Source organism: Pan troglodytes, chromosome 14 (assembly GCF_028858775.2).
Source record: "Pan troglodytes isolate AG18354 chromosome 14, NHGRI_mPanTro3-v2.0_pri, whole genome shotgun sequence".
In the NCBI taxonomy this organism is placed as follows: Eukaryota; Metazoa; Chordata; class Mammalia; order Primates; family Hominidae; genus Pan; species Pan troglodytes.
In genome coordinates, this window is record NC_072412.2 from 29,253,627 (window position 1) to 29,267,610 (window position 13,984).

A 13,984-nucleotide genomic window follows, 5' to 3' on the forward strand; every position below is an offset into this window, starting at 1 on the left:
GCACGCGAGGGATCTAGGTTGCATGTTCCTTATGAGAATCTAATGCCTGATGATCTGAGGTGGAACAGTTTCATCCCAAAACCATCCCCCACCCCATCTGTGGAAAAATTGCTTTCCATGAAACGAGTGCCTGGTGCCAAAAAAGGTTGTAGACCTCTGGTCTACATGACACCAAATTGGTTTATAAATAAATGAGTACTAGAATATTAAACAAATAAGCCCAGTTGCTTTTCAACTAGCAGATGGGACTAGTCTAATATTGTTGGTTTGATGGGGCTGTGTCTTCTGAGGTATCAGCAAAGTATGCATGGATTTCACTTTGGGGTTCCTGCTTTTATGATACTTGCCTGGCAGAGAGTAATATAAAATTGGTTGATAGAAAATTTAGCTTGGGATAGTTGCTAGATTCTTGTAGTGTCTTACAAAGTTTTCTAGATACATTAAGTAAATGAATTAAATGTATGTAAATGGAATGAAAGTTTAGGAAATGAATTTTGGTAATGGATGTTTTGTAATATGTTTACTTGGAAGGGCTTCTCAAATCTCTTTAGTAACTCTTCCCCTAGAGTTTTGCTAAGCTAAATTAAATGACAGATATTCATTAAATATCTAGATTATTTCCAAATAAGTTAATGCTAAGACATTGATTGCTGAATATCAGTTTAGGCTCATATACTTTTGGCTTATTATTTCAGAAAAACAAAAGCTATTTAGATTTGTTAGTAAATGTCCTGCTCCACATTTAAAAATTGTTCTGTTAGAAAGCTTATGTTTCTAAAAATTATAAAATGTGTATCCACAAATAGTACATATCTGACACCTTAGCATACTTATTTCCCAGTTTTTATTAAAAATTAAGGTTACTAAGAGTTACCATTGTAATTTAGATATAAGAAAAACATTTCTATATGCAAAGTATATAAGGAAATGAGGATGTGTTTTTAGAAAGGAAGGATAATAAGAGAATAATTTTGTATGAGAGTTTTGTGCAATAAATTTTTGTCCTACAGTAAAATGACTTGTTATTTAAGAAAAAGGAAGCATAGGACAAAGTGGAAAGTCCAAGCATGTCATACATGATCTAAGTAAATCATGATAAGGTTTATGAAAAGAAAGTTTGTAAAAGGAATGTTCAATGTGGTCAGTTTGGCTACAATTGGAAGAAAATTGTTTATAGTTCTTTCTAAGGATTGAGTTTTGATGTTAGAAATGTACTAATGTAGAATTTAAAAATTTGATCCCCTGTGTTGGAACAAGGTTTTCTGAAAATATTTATGTGTTCTTTGTAAAATTGCAAGAGGTTTTTATTTTATTTTTGAAATCTATTTCCTTAACTGCCATCCTTTAAACTACAAAGTTTCTAATTCTGCCACATTTCTTCTTGAAAGCTATCTAATTTCCCTAGTTTCATATTGGAAATACAGCTCTCCTTCTTTCTACCCTTGAAAAAGTATATCTTTTTGCTTGGCTGAGTGCTAACCCTCTCCTTCAATCTTTTCACCAGCTCCTTTAACCTTTTCTCTGGTTCAAACTCTGTCATTATGGCCTGATGATAAAATGTGTATCTTGAAGGTCTAGAAAGTCAGTGTTTTCTCCAGTACAACCTGATTCTGTACTTTGGGCTTTTCTTAATGTGCCTGAATTTACATTCACCAGAAAACTTCCTATACCGTATTTGGTTTTTGATTTTGAGACAGAGTCTTACTCTGATGCCTAGGCTGGAGTGCAGTGGCACAATCTCAGCTCACTGCAGACTCTGCCTCCCAGGTTCAAGCGATTCTCCCACCTCAGCCACCTGAGTAGCTGGGATTACAGGCACCCACCACCACACCCAGCTAATTTTTCTATTTTTAGTAGAGATGGGGTTTCACCATGTTGGTGAGGCTGGTCTCAAACTCCTGGCCTCAAGTGATTAGATTGCCTCAGCCTCCCAAATTGCTGGGATTACAGATGTGAGCCACCGTGCCTGGCCCCCTGTCCATCTTTGAGACAGCTCCTCTGCATGAAATTTCCCTGCACCCCTCCTGACTGTGTGAGGTGTCCCTCATGAGGGCACCCACACCATGTGCCTATGCTCTTGCAGCACTTCTGACTGGAAAAAAATATGCCCCTATACTATTAATAAGAACAACATATTCTCCAGCTCAAGGTACTAGTTCTCTTGTTTACATTCCTCTATAATATGGTGTACACTCATAGCCATAACCCTGGACACACTCTTCCTATGCCTGATTAAATTCAAGTCCCATTTCTATCAGGTGTAACTTCCAGGTTATCTTAATGGGCTTCCCGTAAGGAGAAGCAATCACACTGCAGGAGGTTTTCTTTTCATTGCCTTTTAGGTAACTGGCCTAGGAAACAAATATTATGTGTTTGACAAAGATAATTTTCTGTTTTGTATGTTGTCTTTATTGAGTATTTTATGACTTAGAATAACAGAGCTTTAAAAAGTTTAAGGTTTTTACATCCATGTAACTTTTTGTATTGTTTTTCAAGTCTTTTGATTATCACTATAGTTAAACAACCATTATTTTACAATGACCTGTGATTCTGTTTAAGTACTTTGAAAGTTTTTGACATCTTTGACAGGTTTTTCTAGGATCAAAATCCTAAATTATCTATCACCTAAAATTAACTTGAGGATTTTGAAGTTGGGCCCCTGGAGAGCATCAAAGAATTTCTCATTTTATGGGGATATCAAATGATCGGGCTTATTTGATAAATCTTACTGGAATCATTGTCAAATAAGAAATGGTGTTTAATGTCCTTTAAGTTACATTTGTGTAAACGTGTTATTAAAATGTGTTCTAGCCAGGCGTAGTGGCTTATGCCTGTAATTGCAGCACTTTGGAAGAACGAGGCAGGAGGTTGCTTGAGCCCAGGAGTTCAAGACCAGACTAGGCAAGAAAATGAGACCCCCATCTCTACAAAATGTTTAAAAATTCGCTGAGTGTGGTGGTGTGTGCCTGTGGTCTCTGCTACATGGGAGGCTGAGGCAGGAGGATCACTTGAGCCTAAGAGGTCAAGGCTGTAATGAGTCATGTTTGTGCCACTACACTCCAGCCTGGGTGACAGATGGAGACCCTATCTCAAAAAAAAATTTTTTTAATATGTTCCAAAATTAGATGAGATTTCTACAACTCCAACACGTTGTGATATGCATTATCAGTGATGAGTTAAATTATCTTAAATTTTTGTATGCCACAGAAAAACTAAATTTCCTTATCAGTTGTAAATGCTCATTAGTTTGTTGTTGTTGTTGTTTTTGAGACAGAGTCTCACTCTGTTGTCCAGGCTGCAGTGCAGTGGCGAGATCTCGGCTCACTGCAAGCTCCGACTCCCGGGTTCACACCATTCTCCTGCCTCAGCCTCCTGAATAGCTGGGACTACAGGTGCCTGCCACCAGGCCAGGCTAATTTTTGTATTTTTAGTAGAGATGGGTTTTCACTGTGTTAGCCAGGATGGTCTCCATCTCCTGACCTCGTGATCCGCCCCCCTCGGCCTCCCAAAGTGCTAGGATTACAGGCATGAGCCACTGTGCCCGGCCGAAGCTCATTAGATTTTTTTTTTACCATGACTGTTATGGATTTTTGTCACCCACAGTTATTATTTTAAATTATTCTCTGGGAGCATTTGCAATCAGATATTGCAACAAATTGCTTTTCATGGATCTGCTAACCAAAATCAAGCAAAACAAAATTAATTACATGAAATTAAGTAATGATAAGCATAATGTTTTTATGACTTATATTTTAAAACATTGTTGGTTCTTTATTTAAATGTTTTATTTTCCAGATTTAACAAACTTTTTTCCATAAGATGTCTATAGTTTGCAATAATTTGGTAAAGTAGTATACTTTTGTGAACAAAGGTGGAAGCATTTGCGTTTTCTATTTGATCTCTCCAAAGTTCAGAAACTATTTGTGAGTTTATCTTTTTTGTCTTATTAAAAAAAATTTGTCTTATTTTTTTCCATAAGTTTAATAAAAATCCACTCCCTCTTTATAAGCAGGACACAACTGGAAATGTTGGTTATATGGCCAGGGTTTTGACTGAAATGTTGTACTTAAGAATGTGCATAGTCCGGCCGCCCCTACTGGGAAGTGAGGAGCCCCTCTGCCCGGCCAGCCGCTCTGTCTGGGAGGGAGGTGGGGGGGTCAGCCCCCGGCCCGGCCAGCCGCCCCGTCCGGGAGGGAGGTGGGGGGGTTAGCCCCCCGCCTGGCCAGCCGCCCCATCCGGGAGGTGAGGGGCGCCTCTGCCCGGCCGCCCCTTCTGGGAAGTGAGGAGCCCCTCTGCCTGGCCAGCCGCCCCGTCCGGGAGGGAGGTGGGGGGGTCAGCCCCCCGCCCGGCCAGCCGCCCCGTCCGGGAGGGAGGTGGGGGGGTCAGCCCCCTGCCCGGCCAGCCGCCCCATCCGGGAGGGAGGTGGGGGGGTCAGCCCCCCGCCCGGCCAGCCGCCCTGTCTGGGAGGTGAGGGGCGCCTCTGCCCGGCCGCCCCTACCGGGAAGTGAGGAGCCCCTCTGCCCGGCCAGCCGCCCCCTCCGGGAGGGAGGTGGGGGGGTCAGCCCCCCGCCGGGCCAGCCGCCCCGTCGGGGAAGTGAGGGGCGCCTCTGCCCGGCCGCCCCTACTGGGAAGTGAGGAGCCCCTCTGCCCGGCCAGCCGCCCTGTCCGGGAGGGAGGTGGGGGGTCAGCCCCCCGCCCGGCCAGCTGCCCCGTCCGGGAGGGAGGTGGGGGGGGTCAGCCCCCCGCCCGGCCAGCCGCCCCGTCCGGGAGGTGAGGGGCGCTTCTGCCCGGCCGCCCCTACTGGGAAGTGAGGAGCTCCTCTGCCCGGCCACCACCCCATCTGGGAGGTGTACTCAACAGCTCATTGAGAACGGGCCATGAAGACAATGGCGGTTTTGTGGAATAGAAAGGGGGGAAAGGTGGGGAAAAGATTGAGAAATCGGATGGTTGCTGTGTCTGTGTAGAAAGAGGTAGACATGGGAGACTTTTCATTTTGTTCTGTACTAAGAAAAATTCTTCTGCCTTGGGATCCTGTTGATCTGTGACCTTACCCCCAACCCTGTGCTCTCTGAAACATGTGCTGTATCCACTCAGGGTTGAATGGATTAAGGGCGGTGCAAGATGTGCTTTGTTAAACAGATGCTTGAAGGCAGCGTGTTCGTTAAGAGTCATCACCACTCCTTAATCTCAAGTACCCAGGGACACAAACACTGCGGAAGGCCGCAGGGTCCTCTGCCTAGGAAAACCAGAGAACTTTGTTCGCTTGTTTATCTGCTGACCTTCCCTCCACTATTGTCCTGTGACCCTGCCAAATCCCCCTCTGCGAGAAACACCCAAGAATGATCAATAAAAAAGAAAAAAAAAAAAAAAACCCTAGTCTCCACGGCTGGGTGTGGTGGCTCACGCCTGTAATCCCAGCACTTTGGGAGGACGAGGCAGGCGGATCACCTGAGGTCAGGAGTTTGAGACCAGCCTGACCAACATGGTGAAACCCATCTCTACTAAATACAAAAAATTTACCAGGAGTGGTGGCAGGTGCCTGTAGTCCCAGCTACTTGGGAGGCTGAGGCAGGAGAATCGCTTGAACCCAGGAGGCGAAGGTTGCAATCAGCCGAGATTGCACCATTGCACTCCAGCCTGGGCAACAAGAGCAAAACTGTCTCAAAACAAAAACAAAGAAACCCTAGTCTCCAAATTTTGGGGGAGGCTGGTTTGAGTAATAACAAACTATTTTCCTTCTGCTTCCTTCCTGTGATTATTAAACTATTTCTCTGTTGCAAAAAAAAAAAAAAAAAAAAAAAAAGAATGTGCATAGTAAAATGCCTGGTGCATTAGTCTGTTCTTGGACTGCTATAAAGAAATACCTGAGACTGGGTAATTTATAAAGAAAAGAACTTTAATTGGCCCACAGTTCTGCAGGCTATACAGGAAGCATGATGCTGGCCATCTGCTCAGCTTCTGGGGAGGCCTCTGGAAACGTATCATCATGGTGGAAGGTAAAGGGGAAGTAGGCATGTCACATTGCCAGAGCAGGAGGAAGAGAGAGAGGGGGGAGGTACTACACACTTTTAAAACCACCATATGTCTTGATAACTCACTCACTCACCATCACTAGAACAGCACTGAGCAGATGGTGCTAAACCATTCATGAGAACTGCGTCCCTATGATCCAATCACCTCCCACCAGGCCCCACTGGGGATTACAATTTGACATGTGATTTGATGGGGACACAGATCCGAAGCATATCACCTGCCTTTAAGAGTTTCCAGCCTTGGGGCCGGGTGCAGTGGCTCACGCCTATAATCCCAGCACTTTGGGAAGCCAAGGCGGGCGGATCATGAGGTCAGGAGATCGAGACCATCCTGGCTAACGTGGTGAAACCCCATCTCTACTAAAAATACAAAAAATTAGGCGGGCGTGGTGGCAGGCACCGGTAGTCTCAGCTACTCAGGAGGCTGAGGCAGGAAAATGGCGTGAACCCGGGAGTCGGAGCTTGCAGTGAGCCGAGATCTCGCCACTGCACTCCAGCCTGGGCAACAGAGCAAGACTCCCTCTCAAAAAAAAAAAAAAGAGTTTCCAGCCTTACAGTAAGTGAGTAAAAATTGTCCCTTCCTGGCAGGTCCAAGAACCTAAAGACTGTAAGTAAAATCTAAAGCCTGGCTTGGTTTGATTTCTTAGGCTTAGGAAGTTAAGAAATTTGAGATTCCTATATGATCAATATGGAGAGAAAAATTTATGTATCTGGGGAAAACTTTAATACACCTGTGATTAGATTGCAGCCCTGTGAATTTTTTTTTTTTTTTTTTTTTTTGAGACGGTGTCTCCATCTGTCGCCCAGGCTGGGGTGCAGTGGCACGATTTTGACGCTGCAACCTCCGCCTCCAGGGTTCAAGCGATTCTCCTGCCTCAGCCTCCCAAGTAGCTGGGACTACAGGCATGCACCGCCACGCCTGGCTAATTTTTTATGTATTTTTAGTAGAGACAGGATTTCACTGTGTTAGCCAGGCTGGGCTTGAATTATTTTTAAGTTCTTGTTATCTGCCTGTATATTGGACTAGATCCTGATTTCCTAATTTTCTTCAATATTTGGCTACAACTAAATCCCAATAAAGTCCCTCAACCCTCTCCTCCTAAGCAAGACTAGGGATGCTATGGGGACCTTCAGAGGATTTCCCTTTCTGTCTTAAAACTAACCAGGCCGGGCGTGGTGGCTCATGCCTGTAATCCCAGCACTTTGGGAGGCCGAGGCAGGTGGATTACTTGAGGCCAGGAGTTCGAGACCAGCCTGGCCGACATGGTGAAATCCCATCTCTACTAAAAATACAAAAATTAGCTGTGTGTGGTGGTGCGCACCTATAATCCCAGTTGGAGGCTGAGGCAGGAGAATCACTTGAACCTGGAAGGTGGAGGTTGCAGTGAGCCAAGACTGTGCCAGTGTACTCAAGCCTAGGCGACAGAGCAAGACTCCATCTCAAAAACAAAAAACAAAACAACAACAACAACAACAACAACAAAAAAACTAGCCAACTAGGGGAATTAGATATTGAAGCTGGAGTCAAACCAGTCAGAGCTCTGGGACTCCACTGTGCATTCTTAACTTACCTTGCTTTCAATGTTCTCTTCCCAGAGTTCTCAATTCATCTAAATGGCCAGGATAACCAATCGGCCTATGACAGCTCCTAAATCTCTAGCTATTCCCTTCCAGCTGGGACCCCTCATTAGCAGTCATTGCTTTTTGCTTATCCTATTGGCTCCCATAAACCTCCTGGAAAGGGACTTCTTAGAAATCTGCCATGCCCAAATTTCTTTCTCCCAAAAGGGGGAAATAATGCTTGAGTTATCCTCACCAGGAGATTTTGCCACAGAAATGGCTTTTACCCAAATTAGCATCTTTTCAGTGAGCCTTAACAATGCTACCCAACCTGCTCTCCAAGAGCCACCGGAGAGTCTTTGGGCACAATCCAAACAGGTGGTGACCCCTCAGATTTTGATGATAGTTGTGGGCACTCTGAAGGATGCAATTTACCTGGAGGGGTTAAGCCTAGTGAAGGAGCTACGTTAGGAGGGCTTCCGGAGTCTTGGTTTGGATTAGGCCCTGCTTGGGATACATGTATAATCAGAAGCCTTTCTCACATTATTAACAGAATTTCCCAACCCACCACCTGAGCCATCAGGGCACAACAGAGCTCCCTAGATTCCCCTCACTTGGGTGGTCCTAGACAACTGCACTGCTTTAGTCTAGCACCTTGTTGCACAGTGTGGTGTTTGTGCTGTTGCTAACATTTCCTGCTGCACGTGGGTAAATACTTCTAGTCAGGTTGAATTAGAGACATCTAAGATCCTAAAGCTGGCCAAGTCTCTGAAAGGTACATCTTCAGAAAGCCTCTTGGCTGGACTTACTGGAATAAGTTTCCAATTTCCAGGTATTTTCAGCTGGCTCCTCCCAATATAGGATTTCTTTTGCCCTGTGAGTCTTAATGACCCTTCACATGTTTGGGCTAAGCATTTGGCTCCTCTTTAAAATTGTTCTAGCCTGTTTTAACAGATGTCTTCAAGAGAGTCCCACCAGAATCATGCTGACCCAACACCTTGATAATTTAAACTCACTCCAGCCGGAAACTGGAACCAACTTAACCCAAGAGACTTTGATTCAAACTCAACAGGTACTTGAGGGCCTCTCATAAGTAAATGGCTCTAGTTGCTCAGTTGGCTACTTGCCCTGCCACTAGGATCCCTGCACAGGACTAGATGAACCTGGAGTAGACAGCAAACCACCCTGGTGCTGTGATGGAATGCAACCAACCTATTCAATCATCAGTGCTGTCTGCGAACAGGTTTCAGTTGAGAGGGGGAATATGAATAAATGTGAACCTGAAAGAGCCAATTCTTCAAGATGGATTCCATGTGACTAACTGAGCCTAATTTTTACATCAAGTCATTTGCTGACTACAGGTCACACATGTACTTGGAGTTCCCCAAAAAATCCACACTGCAGTTTAACTTTGGGACTCTCAGAGCTCACCTGCACAAACCAATCAGAGCTCACCTATTAACTTATCAGGGCTCAACCATGTCGACCCATCAGGGATCAGCTGTATCAGCCAGTCAGAACTCAGCTGCATCAACCAATCAAAACTAAACAACTATGAATCCTTCATTTGCATAAATGGGCCTGATTAGGAACCTGGGTGGGAACTTCTCAACTATAAAACCTGAACCGTCCCTTTGATCTCTGCAATGCCCTTTTGTTTTACAGGGAAGCCTGTATCTCTCCAGTTTGCAAACTGTTCACTGGAATAAAGTCTCTTTGCCCCAAATTCCTTTTCAGAGAACTTTTGTTCACAGGGCTGTCACATGTCCTGCCTGTCACTGGCCACTGGACTTCCTGTGGTCTCACTGGCCCTGCCAAGTGAAGCCAAGACTGGTCGAACTTCCTCATGGGGTGCCTTTCAAGTCCTCCTTCTGCTCACTTTAAGCAGCCCACTTTGTATTTTAAGGCGTGTCTCAGCCTGCCTAAAAGCACAGCCCTTTCCATTTCATATTTTAGTTGATGATGCATCCAGAAAAGCAATTTGGGACTCGATTAAACATTTCATTTCTCTTTATCATATTTCTTTGTTGTTCTCTCACTTCGGGTTCTTGTCTCAGTAAGGACCAGGTGCTGGGTAATGTTCAAGTGTGATACCAGGAGGGAGGTTGACTTGGGAGGTGAGAGAACCAACCTGCAATTAAAGTGTCATGTGCTAAGTCCACCATGATGTGCTTCTCTCCTCTGCTGCCATATTATTCATCCCTACCCAACCAGGAGGTCAGAAGAATTTGCTAGTGACAGTGAGATCCTTGGTCATAGAGATAAATTATTGTTTTAGGCAGTGACTTCATAGAGGGCCAGAGGGGACAGATAATAGTAAATACTCCTTTCGGATCAGCCACATTCGTCTTGTATTTGCTAAACTGGAATTGGCCAATTGCAATGATTGAATCATGTCCCCCAAAAAGGTATGTCCAAGTCCTAATCTCCAGTATTTGTGAATGTGTCCTTTTTTGGAAACAGAGTTTTTGCAGGTGTAATTAAGCTGAAGATCTTGAGATGAAGTCATCTGGTGCCCTTATAAGAGAAAGGAGAGATTTGAGAGACAGAGACATGGAGGAGAGAGCCCACAGGGGAAGGCCACATGGGCATGAAGGCAGAGACAAGCCAAGGAATGCCTGGAGCCACTAGAAGTTAAGAGAAGGGCATGGAAAAGATTCTCCCTCAGAGCATCCAGAAGGAACCAACTTTGCCAATGACTCTTTGATTTCAGACTTCTAGCCTCCAGAGCTGTAAGAGAATAAATTCTGTTGTTTTATTGTCATATTGAAAAGCAGCCCTGAGAAACTAATACAGTACCCTCCTGGGACTCCAGGACCTGTCTTGGAGAAGGCCCTTGACTGAAGTCAACAGATCAGGTTCCAGGCCCATCCTCCACAGACTCTATCAAAGAGAATTTTACGCCAAATCCTAACCCATAAAAGCAGTCAAAGTGAAGTTTATGTGCTTGAAGCTTGGTGGCAGAGCTCTCCCTGGCAGCCCAGGCTGAAAAGCCTCAAACCCCACCCTCCCAGTCTCGCACTCCCCATAACTACCACCAAAGACACGCTCTTGCCTGAGGCACCTCCACAAATCTTGGGGACCCCAAAAAAAGGCTGAAGTTACAGGTGCTGACATGCAGCCACTGCACCTGCCCTGACATTGGGCAGATGGAGCCCTGATGCTCAGATCCACCAGTGACGACAGAATGGCCTCAGACAAGTAGTTGCCTCTCTGAGCCTCAATCTTCTCACCTATAAAATGGGAATCCTGGTCTGCTATGGACTAAATTGTGTCCTCCCAAGATTCATAGGTTGAAGTTCTAATCCACAGTGTGACTCTCTCTGGAGATTGGGGCTCTAGGAGATAATTAAGGTTAAACGAGGTCACAGGGTGGCATCCTAATCTGATAGGAGTGTGGCTTTATAAGAAGAGGAAGAGAACTTTCTCTTTTTCTTTTTCTCTCCCTACCTTGTGAGGACACAGCAAGAAGGTTGGCTGCCTGAAAGTCAGGAAGAGAGCCCTCACCAGAATACAACTATGCTGGCTCGCTGATCTCAGACTTCCAGCCTCCAGAACTCTGAGGAGCAAATTTCTGTTGTTTAAACCCACCTACTAGCTTATGTTTATTGTCATCACAGCACAAGCTGACTAACATACCATCTCGCTCAGTTACTTGGAGGATTAAGTGAGAAACACAGCTACCTGCAGCAGCCCATAGTAGGCACTAGGTAACTGAGATAAGGTAACCTCCTGTGTCCCCTTTTCTTTGCTCCCGGCCCTCCCCTATCTCATCTGCAAGACCCTTCATCATTTGGCCTTGACACACCTGTTCGGCTTCACCTTCTGCCACTCCACTCCATGCATGCTTGTAATAAATGAATGCAGCCATGACTTTGCACAAGCAGTTCCTTCTGCTTAGATCACCTCTCCCTTTACTTTCTTTCTACACACCACACACATGTGCATGCATACACACACACACCCTCCACATCCTCCTGACAGACTTCTACTTATCTTTCAAGATTATCTCAAACAACACAGCAAAGTTGCTCTATATCTTCCCCCATGCATCGAGGCTGCGTGTCCATACCTCTCTGCCCCTGTTAGCCACACTAACCTGTGCATATGTTGAGAACGCGCCTGCGGCAGGCCCTGTGGACAGGTGCTCTGGGGTAGCCATGGTCCTCCCTTGCTCTCAGAGCTGGATCCTTTGTGGCAATGAATCATGCCTTCCCTGAATCCTTGCAGCAATTTCCTCCCCTCAGCCAGGTGTTTGTCCAGGGTGTTATGTGACCTGATTTGGCCAGTGAGCTGGAACAGGAGGCCAGCTTTTGCCTGGGAGATGGATGTTTTCACATGCGAGTGAGATGCTCAACCCTGCAGGGGTCATCTTGCCACAGTGAGTGACCTGAAGAGTCTCAGAGACACCAATACATTGTTGAACTGCTGACACAATTGTGGAATCCCTTACCACCACGCTTCTTGTTAAGTTAGGTGATAAATATCTATATTATTTGAGTTATTGTAAGTTAGAAACTCTGTTAAACACAGTGCCCACCTCACATTACTGTTATGGAGATTGAGTGAGGCTGTGGCCCTGACCGAGTGAGTTCTGATTGCTGAGTGCCGAGAAAAAGTGCCAAGGCTGGGCTGACCAGAACAGCTCTGGACTGCTTCACAGGACACATCTGTGACAGAATGGCCTAACATTTCATCATTATGCTAACCCTCACGAAGATCTGTAAAGTACCTACTGTGTGAGGGTGGCCAAGTTTGACCTGAGTCAAGGATTCCTAACTTGACTAGAAGGTAACTCCATGTTTTATTAGGTTTGGGCTGTTATAACAAAGTACCATAAACTGGATGGCTTACAAACAACATAAATCTATTTCCCACCGTGCTAGAGGGTAGAAGTCTGAGATCAGGGCACCAACATGGGGCTCTCTTCTGGGTTGTAGACAGCTGATATGATTTGGCTGTGTCCCCACCCAAATCTCATCTTGAATTGTAGTTCCCATAATCCCCACATGTCATGGGAGGGACACTGTGGGAGGTAATTGAATCATGGGGGCAGTTACCCCCATGCTGTTCTCATGATAGTGAGTGAGTTCTCATGAGATCTGATGGCTTTATAAGAGGCTTTTCTGCCTTTGCTTGGCAGTTCTTCTTCCTGCCGCCATGTGAAGAAGGATGTGTTTGCTTTCCCTCCCACCATGATTGTAAGTCTCCTAAGGCCTCCCCAGCTATGTTGAACATGAGTCAATTAAACCTCTTTCCTTTATAAATTAACCACTCTTGGGTATGTCTTTATCAGCAACTTGAAAATGGACTAATACAACAGCCATCTTCTCCTTGTCTCCTCATATGGCAGAAAGAGGGCAAGAGAGTTCTCTGGGGTCCCTTTTATAAAGGCATTAACCCCATTCATGAAGGCTCCACCCTCATGACCTAATCACCTCCAAAGGCCCCACCTCCTAACACCATCACACTGGGGGTTAGAATTTCAACACTTGAATTCCGGGGCAGGGGACAGGACACAAGTATTCAGTCCATAGCACCTCATGAAGGTATGTCTCTTCTAATGTTTCTTACTATTCTCCTCCCTTGCTCTCTTTTTATTCTTTTATTTTTATTTTTATGGTTTTGAGACAGAGTCTTGCTCTGTTGCCCAAGCTGGAGTGCAGTGGTGCGATCTCGGCTCACTGCAACCTCCACCTCCCAGGTTCAAGTGATTCTCCTGCCTCCGCCTCCCAAGTAGCTGGGATTACAGGCACCTGCCACCACGCCCAGCAAATTTTTGTATTGTTAGTAGAGATGGGGTTTCACCATGTTGGCCAGGCTAGTCTTGAACTCCTGACCTCAAGTGATCCGCCTGCCTTGGCCTCCCAAAGTGCTGGGATTACAGGTATGAGCCACCACACCTGGCTGCTCTCTTTTTATTAAAACCAAAACACCTTAAAAAAGTGGACATCAGAATGTAATGTTGAGCGCCAAAAAATAGGAAAAAAACAGTGTTTTCCCTACTCTCACTCACTATTCAATGCAATTCTGACACCAGATGTGTAGAGTTTTTTCCCCCCACAAAACAAAAATCAGTTCTGCAGTGGACAGCAGCCCAGTGTTCTATAATTCAATTCAAGTCTGATCCTATCTACCTGGAGAAAGCATCTAATCCCACAGGTTGAGGGCTCAGTCCCACAGGACTGCCCCCACTTCAGATGCCAATCGCAAGCCCAAGTTATGGCCTGAACTTCCGATGGACCAGCTATAGATTTTACAAGTCAGGGTTCCCAACACTCCCTCCTTGGGTTTGACTAATTTGCTAGAGTGATTCGCAGGACCCAGGGAAACACTTTACTTATGTTTACTTATTTATTTTAAAGGATGTTACAAAGGCTACAGATGAACAG